This window comes from Callorhinus ursinus, unplaced genomic scaffold (assembly GCF_003265705.2).
Source record: "Callorhinus ursinus isolate GAN/ISIS: 27379988/994484 unplaced genomic scaffold, GSC_fseal_2.0 scaffold3, whole genome shotgun sequence".
In the NCBI taxonomy this organism is placed as follows: domain Eukaryota; kingdom Metazoa; phylum Chordata; class Mammalia; order Carnivora; family Otariidae; genus Callorhinus; species Callorhinus ursinus.
In genome coordinates, this window is record NW_027397065.1 from 58,358,199 (window position 1) to 58,379,669 (window position 21,471).

At 36.6% G+C, this 21,471-nt stretch overlaps 1 long non-coding RNA gene across 1 annotated transcript; it reads left to right on the forward strand.

Moving 5' to 3' along the window:
* Positions 1-5,900: 5,900 nt before the first annotated feature.
* On the forward strand, positions 5,901-18,847 carry LOC141371454 (uncharacterized). Its single transcript, XR_012376410.1, has 3 exons — positions 5,901-6,032; positions 13,142-13,223; positions 18,624-18,847. It is a non-coding gene; the product is annotated as an uncharacterized lncRNA (long non-coding RNA).
* Positions 18,848-21,471: the final 2,624 nt, after the last annotated feature.

Genomic DNA, 21,471 nt, shown 5'->3' on the forward strand with positions numbered 1-21,471 from the left:
AGGAATTGGTTTACAAGATTGTAGAGACTGGCAAGTCCAAAATCTGCAAGGTAGACTAGCAGGCTGGAGACCCAGGGGAAAGTTGTGGCTCTAGTTTGAAGACAGACTGGAAACAGAGTTTCCTCTTCATCAGGGACCTCTGCCTTATTTTTCATAAGCCTTCAACTGGTTGGATGAAGCCCACCCACATTATGGAGGGTAATCAGCTTTACTCAAAGTCTACTCAATTAAATGTTAATCTCATCTAAAAGAAATATTTTGACAGCAACATTTAGAATAGTAGTTGACCTGGCTACCATGACTAGGTAGGTTGACATATAAAATTAACCGTTACACTTTACTAACTACAACACAAAAGAAGGATGGAACTACTTGCTTTTTATAAAACAGAATTGCATTCTCTTACTCACAAATTCACCTTCTTGGTTACCTATGTGTTCTTATCAGCCAAAGTGAAGAACGGAAGAAAGAAACCACAGTTTCCTTTATTTCTAGACCTATGCCCCTTTCTTGATATTTTGCTTCCTTTAAGAGATGTTGTATTGAAAGAATCCTCTCAATCCAAGGTCTCTGGCATTAAATAACTTACTTTTTTTCTTTTCCTTTTCATTTTTCCATTTACTGAATTAACATTCACCTGAAAATGATGGACTCACTTTTTTAAAGGGGCTCAGAAGTTACAAACAGCTTAAAGAACTACAGTGCTAGAAGGTCTAAGATTTGGAAGTTTGTTTATACTAATGTGGCAGTTTTAAAAAATGGTTACAATTTCTTTTGAAACTCCTCCTATCCAAAGGTAAAATCTATGCCCTCTTTCCTTGAATCTGGGAAGCCTTGTGTCTTGCTTGAGCAAATAGAACGACGCTATGTAACTTCAGACAAGGTCATAAAAGGCCTTGCAACGTCTGCCAGGTTTTCTTGGGATGATCACTCAGGGAGATGCCAGCCTTCATATAAGAAGTCTATTGTGCTTGTCTGAAATTGCCACGCTGGAGAGGCCGCACAAAGACATTAATGCAGACAGTCCCCACTGAGGCCAGCAGTCCTAGCTATCACTGCCAGAGTGCCAAACAAATGAATGAAGTCATCTTAGACTCTACAGACCAGCCTACTGGCTGAACATTATGAAGTGACTATGGAGCAAAAGAGCTGAGTTCTGCCTGAATTCCTCACTCACAGAATCCACATGATATAATAAAAGAGCAATTATTTTAAGTTTCTCAGTTTTGTGACAGTTGGTTACACAGAAATATATTGGGAACAACTAGTAATCAAGATAAAGGACTATAATTAAGAGCTGAGACATTTATCTTTTCTCTTGAGTTAAATATAAGAGCAAACTTAAATGGAGCTGTTTAAAACACACTAGCAGCTTTCATAAAGTGATGATAACATCATTGTGTTCTGTTGGCTACTTATATCTGCTTTATCAAAAAGAGACACTTCAGAGAATACATGTTAAAGGCCATTTGATTTTCTGTCCTACACCTGACCCATCCCCAATCATCCCATATCCACCCAGTTGCACAAGAAATTCAGAGTAACCCTAGACCTCCCCCTTCCCTTCCCTTTTATCAGCACAGTAAAACCTGTTGTGTCTGCCTCTAAAATATTCTTCTAACCCACCCTCTTCTCTACATTTCTGCCATCACCACCCCAGGCCACCATCACTTTTCATTTGGTTTATGGCTATAGCCTCCTAATTGATTATGTCACTTCCTCTCAGATCTTTTTCACTACTATGTTTAAAACTCTCACTTTATTTTCATTATCTTTAGAATAAACATATCCCAGGGCGCCTCGGTGGCTCAGATGGTTAAGTGTCTGCCTTCGGCTCAGGTCATGATCCCAGGGTCCTGGGATCGAGTCCTGCATCGGGCTCCCTGCTCCTTGGGAGCCTGCTTCTCCCTCTGCTTCTCTCTCTCTCTCTCTCTTTCCCTCTGTCTCTCATGAATAAATAAAATCTTTAAAAAAAACTCAATATCCTAAACTTACAATGAGTAAATAAGCCATAGATACCTAATGTACAGCATAATTAATATAGATAATATTATATTCATTATAATCATGAAACTAGAACTTAATTATTCCCTAAACTAAAAAGAATAATTATGTAATGTCATAGAGGCACTAATTATCATTTCAGTGGCAAACATACTACAATATAGAAATATATCAAATTAACACATTGTATAACTTGAATTTACACAATGCTATATGTCAAATATATTCAATAACACACACACAACAAAAACAAAAAAACTCAATATCCTCACCATGACCCACAAAACGTTTGATCTGGCCCCTATCAACTGGCAATCTTATATCAAGCAACACCGCTGTTTATATACCATGTTCTAACCACATGAGCTTTTTCTAAGCTCCTTGAATTTCCCAAACTTTTTTCTGCCACCTTGTTTTTATGCTTATTCTTTCCTTTGACTAACAACACTCTTCTCATGTCTGACTTCTCACTTTCACATTCCCTGATTTTCTCTATTCAAGGGCCCTTTCTATTTCCCTCATAATTCTAATTTCAACACCTATGATCTCACTTACTAATTTTTATGCTATTTTCCCTACTGGCAAATAAGCCCCAGGCAGAGCTGGAGGTCTCATTTGTGTTATCACCTGTGCCTAGCATTGTCCATAGGCAGAAGAGATGCTCTGTAAATATTTCTGAATACCTGAGTGATTGAATGAGTACTTCAAGTACTTGACACTTTATCTGTAAGTAATAGTAATCTGAATGCCTAGAATTAGCTAAGAGCATAGATTCTATTGCAGAGTGCTGATATACTTAACTAGAGCACTTTCAATAAATGTTTTCAGTTATCAACACAGCTGTCAGACATCTATTGAGTCACACATCTGTTGAATGTCTGCTTTATGCCTGATTACAGGATAGCATAATAAAATGCATATATGCCTCACCAACCTATGGCGCATCTCAGATCACATTAATATTAGTACTCAAATATTGTTATTTCCAACTTCTCGTATGCTTATTCAGGAACTCAAATCCCTTGACCCTCTCCCCCACTTCAGCAACAAGGGTCTTCTATGCACTCCAGCATCAGCTAAACCGTAGCTCCCCACTCTGCTACTCCACGCTCTACCTTTAACAATCACTGCTGGTCTGGTTACCTCATATAAGCTTCTGAATCCATTAAGGTGCTTTTTCTTATCTTTTCATCAGCAACATTAATGCTTTCAGCCCTAACAGTACTGCAATATGTCAGTAGCCTTTGCAATGTTCCATCCCCCACTATATTAGAAGAGGATAGGGTTCCACAGCTGGATGGGTTGGGCATCTGTACCACTAAGAGTTGACTCACAATTATACCAAGTAGATTCAAAACTGTAAAAGGCTCAAAACAATAAATGTACGTTTCTTGATCATGTGACGGTACTAGGTGGGAGAACAGGTTGGTGGGGCAGCCATTTCCCATATAGTCATTTGGGGACCTAGATGTATGAAGGTTCTGCCATCTTCTGCAAGTGGCTTCCAAAGTTCCCTGGGAGAGGTCTCCATTTTAGGTAGCAGAAGGAAAAGGGAGCATGGAGGAGCACCATGTGGGATTTTATAAGCCAGTCTGGGAAGTAACACTACCACTTTCTATCACTCCATGGGATAGAACTCAATCAATGGTAATAATACATAGTGACAAGAATAGCTGGGAAATGTGGAACCAACATGGGAAATCACTTTCAAATAACAATTCATAAACTTCTGAAGGACAATAGGCTATGCCTGGCACAGCCCAATGTTTCAGAATATAGTAGACAGCTTTTTAGTCCACACAGAGAGCACTTTATGTCCCTAGGATGTGCACATGCTTCTAGGATAGTTTGGAACTGGTTTCAGGACTGGGAACCACACCATACTCAGACCTAGGATTCACTAATATCTTTAGTCCATGTGGCTAAACCTAAGAACTTCTGCAAGGGTTTAAGGTCCTCCTTGTACCTTGGCTTTGGAACTTTCTACTGAACCATAAGTTACATCTATAGGTTTAATATTTTGGACAAAATATAGTTTTCCACTTCCAAGAAACTCATCAACCCTCAAAAGAAAATCACTGGGAGCAAATATATGTTCTGACAATCATGTTGTTTAAAACTATCCACCAGTCATCTCTCATACCTCAAATCTAATCCTTCCGGGATCTTTGTTAGGAATTCAAGATGAGCCTCAACATTGGTAGGAATTTATATAGGAATGGGGACTAAAGAAAGAATTCTAGATGAGATGTAAAATTTGAGCAAAAACCGATAAGAATTTATTCATTCACTCACTCATTCATTCAGGGATGTAGACATATGAAGAAGCTTCTGCTACCTTTTGCAAGTGGCTTCCAAAGGTCCAGTTTATAAACCAGACATAATATTCTTTACATAGACTATAAACTACCTTATGGTAGGTGTTATTTGTTAGTCTCTTGGTAATTTTCATAGAATTTATTACAAAACCTATTTCACTAAAAATTTAAAAGTCTAGGGACGCCTGGGTGGCTCAGTCGGTTAAGTGTCTGCTATCGGCTCAAGTCATGATCCCAGGATTCTGGGATCGAGTCCCGCATCCGGCTCCTTGCTCCGCGGGGAGCCTGCTTCTCCCTCTGCCTGCCACTCCCCCTGCTTGTGCTCTCTCTCTCTGATAATTAAATAAACATAAAATCCTTAAAAAAATTTTTTTAAGTCTAGCTTACAGTTCAAAAATAATACCTGGAGGCTTTACACTATGATTTCACTGATGATCTTCTCTTAAGATCAGAAAATTAGGACAAATGCAAATAGATGATAGGCATTTTCAAGATAAATTTAGGAAATAGCCAAAACTAAGGCTGAAAATAAGGATAATATATTTTAGAATTGTAACCATAGGCAAGAATCCACGTTCATGAAATTCAGTCTTCAGAAAACTGGTTAAGCAATGTCATTTGGGAAAATCAGTAAGAGGCAACTCTCCAATACTCCTCTCTGAGGGAAGCCTGGACTGGCCTGGCCCAGCTGGCTGGGATTTGAGGGGCCCCCTCAGAAGGTAGCAAAGCTCTTGCCTATATCTGTGGTACATGGCGCCAGAATCCAAATACCATTTGTGTTCCAAGAAGAGATGCCAAGGGTCAATTTGCAGAAATGTGCCCAAATGTGCTGCCAAACCAGAGAAGCCTGAGAGTCAAAGCCAAGGCAGCCAAGAATCCAGGCAAGGCTACACCAAGAAACAATGGGTCAGAAATGGGAACTGGGAGGTAATGACCGGGATCTAATGATTTGGGCCATCCTTCTTTTAGGTGGGGTATAAAGTGGAACACACCAGTATATTTAAATAGGACAGAGCAGACAGTGAGAAAATTGACTTTAAAAAATTGATTCTACCAGAAAAGTCTTCTAGGAATGTGAAATAAATGGTAACAAATGTAACTTGATTTGAAAAGAGCCCATAGATCTTGGCTTTTCCTGAACATATTCTTTATTGACTCAATTTTCAAAGAGACTTTTGAAATGTAACCACTAAAGTCATTGGTGAAAAATAATCAATTACTAAGAGTAGCCTTACATAAAATCTGGGAACCCTAGCAAAACACTAAGTCATGTATCCTCTTTTGAAACAGTTTAATTAGTTGTCACCTAACAAAGCAGAGGCCTAAAGAGTAAAGGTTTGATTATGACAGGGAGAGAATTTAATAGCAGTATTTTTTGAGTGTAACTTTCTTAAATTGGGTTTCCCTGAAATAGACCCAGTTACAAGAATTCATGTGCAAGTGATTTATGAAGCAAGTGCTTCCGGGAAAAGCCAGTAAGGAGTGGGAGAAAGAAGACACAGGGAGGGGAAAAGCCAAACAAGAATGCAATTTCAGCAAAATCCCCTGCCCCTACAGCATAGTAGCAACCTGATTCCACCAGGGATCTCTGGAGTGTAGGCTGTACCTCAGAGTTATTCTGTCGCAGAGGAGGAGCGCTGCCTTTCACACCCCTGTGTTGTACCAGACCAGCATTAGCTAGGAGTCACCCTGAGCAGACATCAACACCAGGTACTTCTAGCTTCCTTCACAGGCAAGCAAAAGTCGTCTTCTTTTGAATAGTCACAGGTATAGGCTGTTGGAAACCGAAGTGCAACACACCTAGGGTTGGGACTCCGTGAGGAGTAAAAGTCATTTGGGAGGAATCTGGGCAGAAGACTGATAATTGTGGTGCTGTTACAGACGATTTCAGTTTATGTATGTGAACTTTATTCCATGAATAATATTTTTATATAACATGATTAAATATTCTTTTAGAAGAAAAAGCAGTATTTCTTATCCATATCTGAAGCAACACAAGGATATAAAAAGGGGAGAAAAATTGTATTCCCTCAAGTCACCAATGTTAAAATCGTTAGTTATTTTAACATCTTTACCCATATTTATGAAAACATATGGCCATATAAGGTTTTTATTAAAAATGGTAACTGCATACACAATACTTTTTCCTTGCCCACTTAAAAATATTACACAGCCATCCTTTCAGGTAAATACACACACATATATATACAATTCATTTTCAAAGAAGAAAAAATATTCAGTATGGATAACAAAAAAATGTATTAAATTATTTTCCTCTAAATGATGAACATTAAAGATGATTCTTTTCTATGTCACTGTAAATAATGCTAAACTAAAAACTTGTATACCTATGTCCTTATATGCCAGTGTTTTATTTCTATAGGATTGATACTAAAAAGTGAGATTTCTGGGTCAAAGAGTATATAGGTTTCTAATTTTAAAAGGTAAAGAGAAATTCAGTTGATAATTTCACTGAGAAAATGGAAGCAATCGGAGAAGAATCTTCACAGACTGCCTCAAATACATTTCCCACTGGCCAGGATCTGCATCATATACCATGTCCTCCCTCCTGTCACAAATGATCCATCCATTCTCCTCTCTAAATCCAATGTCTCTCTCCATATACTATCTCATTCCCTCCTTGCCTACTCAAGGACATTGTTACTCTAGCAATGCTCCCTCTTTTTCTCTCCCACACTAACTCAATTTTTCCTTTTACTTTTCATGTATGTTAGGATAAAACCAATTCTCACTATCTTTACTGTCATAATCTTTGATCTAAGCTACCATTCTTTCCTGGATCATGGCCCTACCTGCCAAAATGGTCTGTTTCTACCTTTGTTCCCTTACAATCTATTCTCAACACAGGAGTCGGAATCATTCTTAAGACATATCAGTGAAGATTCTCTAACAACCCTATTTGAAATTTTTAATCACCTCCTATGTCCCAATTCCTATATTGTCCCCTGCTTTCTTCTATAGCGTTTATCATATTTAAATAAAATCTATAATTTACATATCCTAGATTACTTTGGATACTTTGTAAGTTAATGCAAATCACATTCAATTCTCATCATTGCATTTTTGTCTTTATATTTTCCAAGATTATGAAAAATGTTTAAAAAGTAGAAGGGATTTTTGCAACAGATATCTAATACGCATCACCTACATTTGACCAGTAACATTTTACTGTATTCATGGTATTATGTTTCCTTCTCTTTCCTCATTCCATCCAGCCATACAGCCATCTTATTTTTTTATACATTTCACAATAAATTGCAGAAATCAGGTTTAATTTTTATCTCACTGATGCCTGATGATATTGAATGCTTTTTCATTTGCTTACTGTCCTTTCATATATCCTGTTTTATAAAATGTCTATTCAAATGTTTTGCCCACTTTTAATTGAGTTGTTATCTTGAGTTATTGAGTTATAGGCTTGCCTTCTATATCCTAGATACCACTTCTTTGTCAGATGTATGCTTTGTGTATATTCTCTCCCCATCTGTGGTTTGCCTGTTCATTTCCTTAATTTTGTATTTTGACAAGCTTAAGTTTTAACTTTTGATAAAGTATAATTTATCAATTTTTATAGTTACTGCTTTCTGTAACCTTAGAAATTTTGCTTATACACATGTGGTAAGGAAATTTTCCTATGTTTTATTTTTCCCATGAAAGTTTGATGATTTAAGCTTTTGCATTTTGGTTAATAACACATCTTGAATTAATTTTTGTGTATAGTGAAGTAGGAGTTAAGCTACTTCTTTTTATTAATTAATACATTTTATTTTTAGAGCAACTTGATGTTCACAGCAAAACTGAGCAGAAAGTACAGAAAGCTCTTGTCAATCAGTGTACTGTGCATTAGCAGTTACCAATCTCGGGGCAGGACTACAAATATTTCTGTCCGCTGGATCTTAGTATCAGAGTCACCAAGGAAAACACAAACAGTCAAGAACTGGATGAAATAATACTTTACTTACATAGAGAAGAGACCAAGCAAAATCAGCTTCAATATTTGGTGTGACCCATGGCAAACAGGTCTCTCCCTGCAGTCAGGGGAGAGGACAATTTGCTCAATTATATCCTTCTCTAGCCATGGTAAAAGCACTCCCTTGTGGAGTCTGCAATACTTGAAGCTGGGGGAATACCTGAGGGCCAGTGACTTCCATGCTGAAGCAGAACAAAGGAATACTCATTGCTCCTGAAACAGGAAAAGGCATTTTCAGGCAAGGTGGTAAATCCTGCACAGGCTGTGCAGTTCTTCATCTGTTGGTAAGTTAGTGTTGCAGGCCCAAGGCTCATTGTTTTATAGCAGAGTAGGGATCAAAAGACTGAATGCATGAGACTGCATTGCTCACTAATTCCCATATAGAGCCTGCCTGTCCCCATACATGCATAACCTACCCCCACTATCAACATCCTGCACCAGAGTGGTATATTTGTTATAACTGACACATTGTTATCAGCCAGAGTTCATAGTTTACATTAGGATTCACTTGTGGTTTGACAAATGTATAATGACATGTTTCCACTATTATGGTTTTGCACATTAGTTTCACCGTGACAAAAATCCTCTGTGCTCTGCCTATTCATTTCTCCCTCCCACTCAAGACTGGTGACCACTAATTATTTTTACTGTCTCCATAGTATTGCCTTTTCTAGAATGTCATATAGTTGGAATCATACACGACATATGAATCCATTTTGGATTGGCTTCATTCACTTAGTAATATGCATTTAAGTTTCCTCCATGTCTTTCATGGCTTGATATAGCTCATTTAGTTTTAGTGCTGAATAATATTCCATTCTCTGGATATATTACAGTTTATTCACTCATTCACTAATGAAGTATGTCTCAATTGCTCCACAGTTTTGGCAGTTACGAATAAAGCTGCTATAAACATCTGTGTGTGGGTTTTTGTGTGAACGTAAGTTTTTAAATTCATTTGAGTAAATACCAAGAGATATGACTGCTGGATCACATGGTAAGCATATGTTTAGTATTTTTAAGAAACTGCATGTCTTCTAAAGTGGCTATACCATTTTGCACTCCCACCAGCAATGAATAAGAGTTCCTGTTGTTCCACATCCTAGCCAGTATTTAGTGCTGTCAGTATCCTGGATTTTGGCAATTCTAATAAGGTGTGTAGTAGTATCTTTTTTGTTCTAATTTGGAACTTTCTAGTAACATGATATTGATCCACTTTTCATATACTCATTTGCCCTCTGTATATCTTCTTTAGTGAGGTGTCAAAGTCATTTGCCCATTTTTAAATTCGATTATTCATTTTCTTATTGTTGAGTTTTAAAAGTTTTTTGTATATTTTGGATAATGGTCCTTAATCAGATGTGTCTTTTGAAAATATTTTCTTGGGGCTCCTGGGTGGCTCAGTCATTAAGCGTCTGCCTTCAGTTCAGGTCAGGTTCCCAGAGTCCTGGGATCCAGTCCCGCATTGGGCTTCCTGCTCAGTGGGGAGTCTGCTTTTCCCTCTCCCCACCCTCCCTCTGTCCTCATGTTCTCTCTTGCTATCTCCCTCTCTCTCAAATAAATAAAATCTTTAAAAATTTTCTTTTTTCTACATAGACAATTATGTCATCTGCTAAGAGGATTCTTTCTTCTTATTCTGTATATATCTTCTTTTCTTAGGTTATTGTGTTAGCTAGGACTGATAGTACAATGTTGAAAAGCAGTAGGTAAAAGACTTCTTTGCCTTGTTCCTGGCCCTAATGGGAAAGCTTTGAGTTTCTCACCATTAAGTATGATGTTAGCTGAAAGTGTTTTGTAGATGTCATCAAGTTTTAGAAGTTTCCCTTCTATTCCTAGTTTGATGAGAGTTTTTACCATGAATAGATGTTGGATTTTGTGAAGTGCTTTTTCTGCATCTACCTATATGACCATATGATTTTTTTTGTATAGTCTGTTAATGTGATGGATTATATGAATTGATTTTTGAATGTTCAATTAGCTTGCATACCTGGGATAAATCTCACTTGCTCATGGTATATAATTATGTTTATACATTGTTGGATTTGATTTGCTAATATTTTGTTAAATACATTTGAATCAATGTTCATGGCAAATATTCTTTTCTTGTAGTATCTTTGTCTAGTTTGGTATTAGTGTTTGCTGGCCTCATAAAATGAGTTAGGGAGTATTCCCTCTGTTTATTGCTTTAATGTTTGGTAGAATTTGCCAGTGAATCCACTTGGGCCTGCTGTTTTCTGTTTTGGGAAGTTATTAATTATTGGCTCAACTTATTTAATAGATATAGGTGTATTCAGATTGTCTGATTATTCCTCTGTGGGTTCTGGCAGATTATGTCTTTCAAGAGATTGATCCATTTCATCTAGGTTACCAGATTTGGGGGGCAGAGAGTTATTCATAGTATTCCTTTATTATCCTTTTATTATCCATCATCTGTAGTGATGACTCCTATTTCTGATATCAATAATTTGTGTTTGTTCTCAGTTTTTAGTTAGTGTGACTAGAGGCATATCAATTTCATTGATCTTTTCAAAGAACTAGCTCTGATTTTATTCATTTTCTCTATTGATTTCCCATTTTCAATTTCATTGATTTTTGCAGTATATTTATTATTTTTCTTCTTTAAATTTAATCTGCTCTCTTTTTTTAACTTCCTAAAGTGAAGCTTAGATCTTAGATTAATTTTAGATCTTTCTTCTTTGTAATATATGCATTCATGCTATAAATTTTCCTCTAAGCACTCTTTCACTACATCCCAATTTGGTAAGTTGTATTTTCAATTAATTCAAAATATTTTTAAATTTCTCTTGATGTTTCTTTTTTGAACCGTATTTTATTTAGAAGTGTGTTGTTTAATCTCCAAGTATTTGGAGATTTTTAAGATTTTATTTATTCATTTGACAGAGAGAGAGAGCACAAGCAGAGGGAGCAGCAGACAGAGGGAGAGGGAGAAGCAGACTCCCTGCTGAGCAGGGAGCCCGATGTGGGGCTTGGTCCCAGGACCCTGAGATCATGACCTGAGCCGAAGGCAGACGCTTAACGACTGAGCCACCCAGACGTCCCATGTTTGGGGATTTTTACAGATATTTTTTACAGCTATTTTTTTTTTTTTTGTTACTGACTTCTAGTTTAATTTCACTTTAGCCTGGAAGCAGATGTTGTATGATTTCTACTCTTTTAAATTTGTTAAGGTGTGTTTTATCACCCAGAATGTGATTTTTTTTGATGAATATTCCATGTGAACTTGAGAAAAATATTTACTCTGCTGTTGTTGGAATGAAATAGTTTTTAGATGTCAGTTATATCTAGTTGAATGATGGTGCTGTTGAGTTCAACTATGTCCTTACTGATCTCCTGTCTGGACCTGCCATTTCTGATAGAGTGTTTTTAAAATCTTCCAAATATAATAGTGAATTCATCTATTTCTCCTTGTAGTTCTATCAGTTTTTGCCTCAAGTAGTTTGATGTTCTATTATTAGGTACACACACATTCAGAATTACTATATTTTTCTGGAGTACTGATCCTTTTATCATTATGTAATGTCCAACTTTATTCCTGATAACTGTCCTTGCTCTGAAGTCTGCTCCGTCAAAAATTAATATAGCTACTCCAGCTTTCTTTTGATTAGTGTTACCATGGTAGAACTTCCTCCATTAATTTACTTTTAATCTATATGAATTTTAATATTTAAAGTGGCTGTCTTATAGACAACATATTGTTGGGTATTGTTTTTGACCCACTCTGACCATATGTATTTCAGTTGGTACATTCAAACCATTCACATGTAAGATCTTACTGATACAGTAGGATTAATATGAATGATATTTATTACTGTTTTTATTTGTTGCTCTGTTCTTTGTTCTTATTTTTATCTTCCATACTTTTTTCAGATATTTTGTGGCTTTGAGTATTTTATATGATTCCATTTTCTCTTGTTAGGATATCAATCATATTTTATTTATTTTTTTTTTAGTGTTGTCCTATAGTCCACAATATACATTACAACTAATCTAAGTCCACTTTCAAATAACATCATACCACTTCCCAGGTAGTGCAAATATCTTCTAATAACAAAATAGTCCTAATTCCTCCCTCCTATACTTTGTATCATTGCTGTCATTCATTTCTCCTATACATAGCACATGTTAGCATACATATAATCAAATACAGAGGAGCTATTATTTTGAACTGTTATCTGTTATATCAATTAAGAATAAGAAAAATAAAAAATTTACCTTCATTTACTCATTCTCTGATGCTATTCCTTTTTTTTTAACATAGTTCAGAGTTTTTTACCTACATCAGTTACCTTTTCTCTGAAGAGTTTCCTTTAACATTTCTTATAAGACAGACTTACTGACAACCAATTTTCTCAGTTTTTGTGTGAAAAAGTCTCTTTCTTCTTCACTTTTGAAGGGTAATTTTTCAGGGTATATAGTTTTATGTTGGCAGGTTTTTTTCTCTCAACATTTTAAAATATTTCACTCCATTCTCTTCTTGCTTATATAGTTTCTGAGATGTCAGATGTAATTTTTACTTTTTTCCTCTATAGGCATTTTTTCCTCTGGCTTCTTCCAAAACGAATTTTCTTAATCTTTGATTTTCTAAAGTTTAAATATAATATGCCTTAGTATACTTTGAGGCTCGTGAATCTGTGATTTGGCTTCTGACATTAATTGGGGGGAATTAATTATTGCTTCTGTTCCTTTTTCTCTTTTTCCCCTCCTGGTATTCCCTATGTGCATACATTATATCTTCTATAGCTATCCCACTGTACTTAGATATTTTTTTCTGTTTTTTCTGTTTCATTTTTTTCTCTTTGCTTTTTAGTTTTAGAGTTTCTATCGGCACATCCTCAAGCTCCGTGATTCTTTTCTCAGCCATGTCCAGTCTACTGATGAGTCCATCAAAGGTATTCATTTCCATTACAGTTTCATTGTTGTTGTTCCCTAGCATTTATTTTTTATTTTGTTAGAATTTCCATCTCTCTACTTATATTACCTGTCCTTGCATATTATCTATCATGTCATAAAATTTCTTAGCATATTAATACAGTTTTTTAAAATTCTGTCTCTGATAAGCACAGATTTTGCCTTATCTGACTCTGGGTTTGATGCTTGTTCAGTCTCTTCAAACAATGTGTTTTGCCTTTTAACATGCCTTGTAATTTTGTGTTGAAAGGTCGACATGATATACTTGGTAAAAGGGACTGTGGTAAATAGGCCTTTAATAATTCAATGGTAAGCTGTAGGGAAGAGAAGCATTTTGTAGTCCTATGATTATGTCTGCCTTTTGGTGAATCTACACCCCTGGACTATGAACTTCACCATTACTTCTCAGTATACTGTCCTGCACTTAGGTGGAACAATATGGCTAGATGGGGGCTAGATTTGGTATTTCCCTTCCTCTATATTGAAAGCTAGGGCCTGCTGAACTTGGATATTTCCTTTCCCCTAGTTAAATTAGGTTCTGATAAAACTTAGAAGGTTACATTCCCATAAAATAATTTTTCCTGAGAAAAGACTTTATGAAGAAGAACGGAATGCTCTGGCATATTTAAACATGGTTCCTATTCCTTGCCCTTGTGGAAGATGGAGAAGATTTTTCTCCAATATTCACTGTGAGGACCTGGTAGAGTTCCTAGAAGCAAAATCCACAGAAGTTTAGGAGCCCTCCTATGACTGCATCCCCATAGTTTTTAACTCTCAGAGTTGTCCACACTGAGCTTCCAGTAATTTGTCAATTACAGCTCATATTTCCCTTTCCTGGCACTGGCTCCTATGGAGAGATCTGCTCATGGATTTCTGCTCTAACAAGTTCTGTTTCCTTGTATCTGCCTGTCTGTCTCTCTAATATTTGGGTCAGTGGTTTGATCTATGATCTCATTTCTCTAAAAGATCTAAGAGGGGTGCCTGGGTGGCTCAGCTGGTTAAATGTCCAACCCTTGATTTCGGCTCAGGTCATGATCTCAGGGTCATGAGGGGCTCTGTGCTCAGTGGGGAATCTGCTTCTCTCCCTCTGCCCCTCCCCCACTTGCACACACTCTCTCTCTAAAACTAAATCTTTAAAAAAAAAGATCTAAGAAGAGTTGCTGATTTTTCAGTTTTTCCAGCTTTTTGTTGTTAGGACAGTTGTTATGATTACTAAGCTGCTTAAATGCTGGCCTGGAAATCCTTATTCTCAATTAAGTTTTTTTTTTTTAATTTTTAATCTGGATACCCAGTTATTACAACATCATTTGTTGAAAATATTTTCCTTTACCACTGGATTGCTTAAGTAACTTTGTTGAAAATCAAATCACCATACAAGTATGGATCTGCTTCTGAGATTTCTCTTCTATTCCATTGTCACTTTTTTTTTTTTGGTTTGTCCCAAGCTGTCTTGATGATGCAGAATTACAGTAAGTCTTTAAATCTTCTATTCTTCTTGAAGAGTGCTTTAAATATTTTAGATTTTTAGATTGCTATATACATTTTAGAATCATTTAGATTTTTACAAATTAAATCTGCTAAGACTATGATTAGGATTGCATTGAATCTACAAATTTTGAGAGAATTAACATCTTAAAAATACTGAGTCTTTCAATTTATGAACAAGGTATATCTATTTATGTAGGTCTTCTTCTTTTTTAATTGTTCTGTTTTTATTCTTTCTTTCTTTATTATTATTATGTCATGTTAATCACTATACATTACATCATTAGTTTTTGATGCAGTGTTCCATGATTCATTATTTGCATATAACACCCAGTGCTCCATGCAGAACGTGCCCTCTTATACCCGTCACCAGGCTAACCTATCCCCCCACCCCTTCCTCTCTAGAACCCTCAGTTTGTTTTTCAGAGTCCATCATCTCCCATGGTTCATCTCCCCCTCTGATTTCCCCCCATTCATTCTTCCTCTCCTGCTATCTTCTTCTTCTTCTTCTTTTTTTTTTTACATATAATTTATTATTTGTTTCAGAGGTACAGATCTGTGATTCAACAGTCTTGCACAATTCACAGCGCTCACCATAGCACATACCTTCCCCAATGTCTATCACCCAGTCACCCCATCCCTCCAACCCCCCACCACTCCAGCAACCCTCAGTTTGTTTCCTGAGATTAAGAATTCCTCATATCAGTGAGGTCATATGATACATCTTTCTCTGATTGACTTATTTTGCTCAGCATAACACTCTCCAGTTCTATCCACATCATTGCAAATGGCAAGATTTCATTCCTTTTGATGGCTGCATAATATTCCATTGTATATATATATATATACCACATATTCTTTATCCATTCCTCTATCGATGGACATCTTGGCTCTTTCCACAGTTTGGCTGTTGTGGACATTGCTGCTATAAACATCAGGGTGCACATACGCCTTCAGATCACTACATTTGTATCTTTGGGGTAAATACCCAGTAGTGCAATTGCTGGGTTGTACAGTAGCTCTATTTTCAACTTTTTGAAGAACCTCCCTACTCTTTTCCAGAGTGGCTGCACCAGCTTGCATTCCCACCAACGGTGTAGGAGGGTTCCCCTTTCTCTGCATCCCCACCAACATCTGTCGTTTCCTGACTTGTTAATTTTAGCCATTCTGACGGGTGTGAGGTGGTATCTCATTGAGGTTTTGATTTGGATTTCCCTGATGCCGAGCGATGTTGAGCACTTTTTCATGTGTCTGTTGGCCATTTGGATGTCTTCTTTGCAGAAATGTCTGTTCATGTCTTCTGCCCATTTCTTGATTGGATTATTTGTTCTCTGGGTGTTGAGTTTGATACATTCTTTATAGATTTTGGATACTAGCCCTTTATCTGATATTTCATTTGCAAATATCCTTCTATTCTGTCAGTTGTCTTTTGGTTTTGTTGACTGTTTCCTTTGCTGTGCAAAAGCTTTTTATCTTGATGAAGTCTCAATAGTTCATTTTTGCCCTTGCTTCCCTTGCCTTTGGCAATGTTTCTAGGAAGAAGTTGCTAAGGCTGAGGTTGAAGAGGTTGCTGCCTGTGTTCTTTTCAAGAATTTTGATGGACTCTTTTCTCACATTTAGGTTTTTCAACCATTTTGAGTCTATTTTTGTGTGTGGTGTAAGGAAATGGTCCAGTTTCATTCTTCTGCATGTGGTTGTCCAATTTTCCCAACACCGTTTGTTGAAGAAACTGTTTTTTTGCCATTGGACATTCTTTCCTGCTTTGTCGAAGATTTGTTGACCATAGAGTTGAGGGTCCATTTCTGGGCTCTCTATTCTGTTCCATTGATCTATGTGTCTGTTTTTGTGCCAGGACCATACTGTCTTGATGATTACAGCTTTGTAATAGAGCATGAAGTCTGGAATTGTGATGCCACCAGCTTTGTTTTTCTTTGTCAACTTTCCTCTGGCTATTCGGAGTCTTTTCTGGGTACATACAAATTTTAGGATTATTTGTTCCATTTCTTTGAAAAAAGTGGATGGTATTTTGATGGGGATTACATTGAATGTGTAGATTGCTCTAGGTAGCATTGACATCTTCACAATATTTGTTCTTCCAATCCATGAGCATGGAACGTTTTTCCATTTCTTTGTGTCTTCCTCAATTTCTTTCATGAGTATTTTATAGTTTTCTGCGTACAGATCCTTTGCCTCTTTGGTTAGATTTGTTCCTAGGTATCTTATGGTTTTGAGTGCAATTGTAAATGGGATCGACTCCTTAATTTGTCTCTCTTCTGTCTTGTTGTTGGTGTATAGGAATGCCACTGATTTCTGTGCATTGATTTTATATCCTGCTACTTTACTGAATTCCTGTATGAGTTCTAGCAGTTTTGGGGTGGAGTCTTTTGGGTTTTCCACATGAAGTATCATATCATCTCAAAAGAGTGAGAGTTTGACTTCTTTGCTGATTTGGATGCCTTTGATTTCTTTCTGTTGTCTGATTGCTGTGGCTAAGACTTCTAATACTATGTTGAATAGCAGTGGTGATAGTGGACATCCCTGCCACGTTCCTGACCTTAGGGGGAAAGCTCTCAGTTTTTCCCCATTAAGAATGATATTTGCCATGGGTTTTTCATAGATGGCTTTTATGATATTGAGGTATGTACCCTCTATCCCTATACTCTGAACAATTTTGATCAAGAAAGGATGCTGTACTTTGTCAAATGCTTTTTCTGCATCTATTGAGAGGATCATATGGTTCTTGTTCTTTTTTTTATTAATGTATTGTATCACACTGATTGATTTGCAGATGTTGAACCAACCTTGCAGCCCAGGGATAAATCCCACTTGGTCGTGGTGAATAATCCTTTTAATGTACTGTTGGATCCTATTGGCTAGTATTTTGGTGAGAATTTTTGCATCCATGTTCATCAAGGATATTGGTCTGTAATTCTCCTTTTTGATGAGGTCTTTGTCTATGTAGGTTTTCTTAATTCCTCTCAAGAATGTTTTGTTATTTTCAGTGTGGAGATCTCATATATCCTCTGTTTAATTTACCCTTAAGTACTATATGCATTGTGACATGATTGCCAATGAAATTTTTTATACTTTATTTTCCAATTGTTTACTACAAATTTGTAAAGGTACATACGTTTTTTTTTTAATCTCTCTGCTTTGATTTCCCACCTTTTTAATCATCGTGAATATATTTTCCTTTATCTTAATTTACCTCGTTGAGTACAACTCTTTAGAGTCTTCCTATGCTAATTTCAACATTTGGGTCACCCTAGCATTGGGATCTGATGATTGTCCTTTCTCCTGAGAAAGGGTCACATTTTCCTGATTCTTCTGGTAATAATGAAAGCAATTTTCTCTGTTTAAGGAAGTGTACTAAAGGAGACATGACCAAAATAGTTAGGGATGAAGTCTAGTTGGTCAAGAGTAAGACTGATACTAAAAATTAAGTCATTATCCACACAGATGAAAGGGAAGGCCAAGGATTATTTCCTTGGGATAAATTCCTAGAAATCACTTGAGTTAATTTGGGTTATATACTGGATATTATGAATGATATGCTGAGGATTCTGTTATATTCCTGACTCATTACTTTAATTGGATTCAAGTTGGATGCAAATTCTTTAACAGCTCAAATCCCAGCTCAGTTACTTTATCTTTAGCTAGGGTCTATTCCACATATGTGAGTTATAGGGCTTAGCCAGATAATTATGTTGAGCTTATACAGAGAATTTGGAGCTCCCATTCTCTGGCCCTCCACTTTCCAGAATTGCCTCTCACTTTCCATTGGTCAAGATCATCATTCTGTATTTTAGCGTTTCAGACCAAAAAGCTTGTGGTTTTCCATCAGAGTTTCAGTCATCCCACATGGTGCTCACTGTTGTTTGCTCTTCCCTTCATAGATAGAAACTCTGCTGCAGTTCCAGAGACCGCATTTACCTATGACAAGAGCTGGCTGAAGAAAAGAGGCATCTCCTTGTTTATCAGTAAGATTGCCAGAAGCCTTCCCCTATGACAGAACTATGTCATATGCCTGTCCTAAATCTGATCACCAACAAAGATAATGGTATATCGTGTTTGGTTCAATGAGTTATATGGCCTTGAGGAGGAAGGTGGGTTCACCAAATAAATTAGAGATGGTCATAAAGCGAAAAGCTGGTAATAGTTCTTGGATAGGCAGCCAACAGAGTCTGCTACATAAACCTCTCCATTGCAAAATACCAGGAGACAGTTTTTCACATAGACTAACACAGGAATGATAGGCCCCAGAATTGTGCAATGTGGTACTGCTAAAATTAATTACTAGGTAATTTTATGAAAATAGTATTGAAAAATTTATAAACTAAAAATTGATTTATTTTCATCTAACTGCATAGCCACTTAAATGAGAGTGAGATCAGTGTTGGTTAAGAATTTAAGGTATGAACACTCTAAGCATGGATATACAAGGGAAAAGGAGAACATTATAGCTGGGGAAGTATATGGAGTGATATATAATCATATTGAGAAAATATATGGTTAAAGGGATATCATTAGATAAAGATTTTCTAAAAATGAGCCTCTGGTAAGTTTTCTCAAAAAAAAAGAAAGAAAGAAAGAAAAAGAAAGAAAGAAAGAAAGAAAGAAAGAAAGAAAGAAAGAAAGAAAGAAAGAAGGAAAGAAGAAAATTAAAAACAACAAATGCCTGGTAATAATGAAAGCAATCTTCTTACCCTAGTGAAGACATGACCAAAATAGTTAGGGATGAAGTCTAGTTAGTTCAAGAGTAAGACTGATATTAAAAATTAAGTCATCTTTCCACACAGATGAAAGGGAAGGCCAAGGATTATATCCTTGGGATAAATTCCTAGAAACCACCTGATAAAAGATTATATCATTGTTCTGCCCATTCATGCAATTTTTTGACACTTTCTTTTCAAAATTTCCTACTGACCCAGAACTTCAACTGCTGAACATTCCAGTGTCTTTGCGGACTCTAAAATATTAAAAATATAAATAATCAAATACAGCAGACTCATCAGGGATGCCTATAGTTACTCTCGATTTCTTATCTTGAATCAAATATCAGGGACTTGACTTCTAACCCCTTCCCATCCTAAAGTACCTCGATTTTTATCAGTCTTTTTACAGTTAAGTTACATAAGATTTTTTAAACATCTATTTAGAGTTCCTCTTAATTTACATTTGCATTTACTCACTATATTTCTCACTCTATTACTAACTTTCTAAAGAATTAAAAAAAACCCATTTTACATTGTTTTTGCTGCCAAAGATGGATATAGCAAGAATAATAATGGTAAGTTGGGGTGCACAGCTTCTAAAGGTTCTGTCACTAATTAGCTGGATAATGTTGGGCAAGTAATTTTTCCTTCATGGACCATAGTTGCCTCATGTGCAGCTATAGGAAAAAATGAAAAGAGAGCTTGGTATTAGATGGGCATTTCTGTTCCATTATACCATGATTCTGGAAAATAACTTGAGTGACAAGATCCCACTTTCAATGTTAAGTATCATCCATTTTTCTATTGCCATGGTGCGGTACTGATAAAATAGCAACCTTTGTTATTCTGGGTCTCATATGTTAGAGAATTTTTTTAAAAAGATTTTATTTATTTATTTGAGAGAGAGAGCACACAGGGCATAGTGAGAGGGAGAAGCAGACTCCCCGTTGAGCAGGGAGCCCGATGTGGGACTCAATTCTAGGACACTGAAGTCATGACCTAAGCCGAAGGCAGATGCTTAACCGACTGAGTCACCCAGGTGCCCTACGTTAGAGAATTTTAAAGCCAAAAGCTATTTATGCCTTTTCCTAAATATTAGTCCTAGGCCTCACAACTGTTTGTGTCAGAATCAGAAATATAATCTAGATATCCTAACTTTCAGGTCTCATGCACTTCCCTCTTTTTTCACCTGAAATGTAATAATTACACACTATGTGAGCCTGACAAATATTCTGAATTGTTCTTTCCTCCCCATGTGAACACTGTAGATGATATTATTAGTGGAGGTAATTAAAACACAGGTTATCAAGCATTTGTCATTCCACATCTTATTTGTATCTGGACAACAGTATGAAAGTTGTGAAAGTAAAGGCTAAGAAATTGTATATTTTCCTATAAGAAACAGCTCCAGGAAATACACCTTTGTCAGAAAATAAACCCAGAAAAACATTCAATAGCACGCAGCATACACATCTGCTAAGGCAAAACTGATTTGAACTTCAAAATATTGCTCAATTTAAAACACATTACCCTCTCTTCCTATAAATTTTAAGGCCTTTTTAAATGGAAAATCATTAAAAATCTACTGGTTAAAAATTACCTCCCTCCCAAACAAAAGCATGTTACTTTTTATTAGCTTTAATAGTATCCACAGAGTAGTGCTGAAAATAAAACATTATCAGAAAATAGTGATGATTTATGTAATGGATCTTAAAAAGGTGTCTCTTGCAAACTGTGTAGCAGGGGCGGCAACCACTTCCATCTGTCCCATTCTTGTCTAATCTTCAGCCCCTTCCACAGGAACTGCACACACTCTTAGAATTGAGCACAGTGCCTCACCCACTTCTCTCCACCAAAGAGGAAAGTTCCTGGGCTCCGGCTCTCAGTCTTAACAGCTGTTTTGATGAAAGACAAGGATCTAGATGGAAGCCCCTCCATCTGTACCACCCGCCCTCCCACCCTCCCGCCACTGGGTCCCTGTCAGGAACAGCCTCTGGGACAGAATAGCTCACCTTAATCTCTTCCCTTC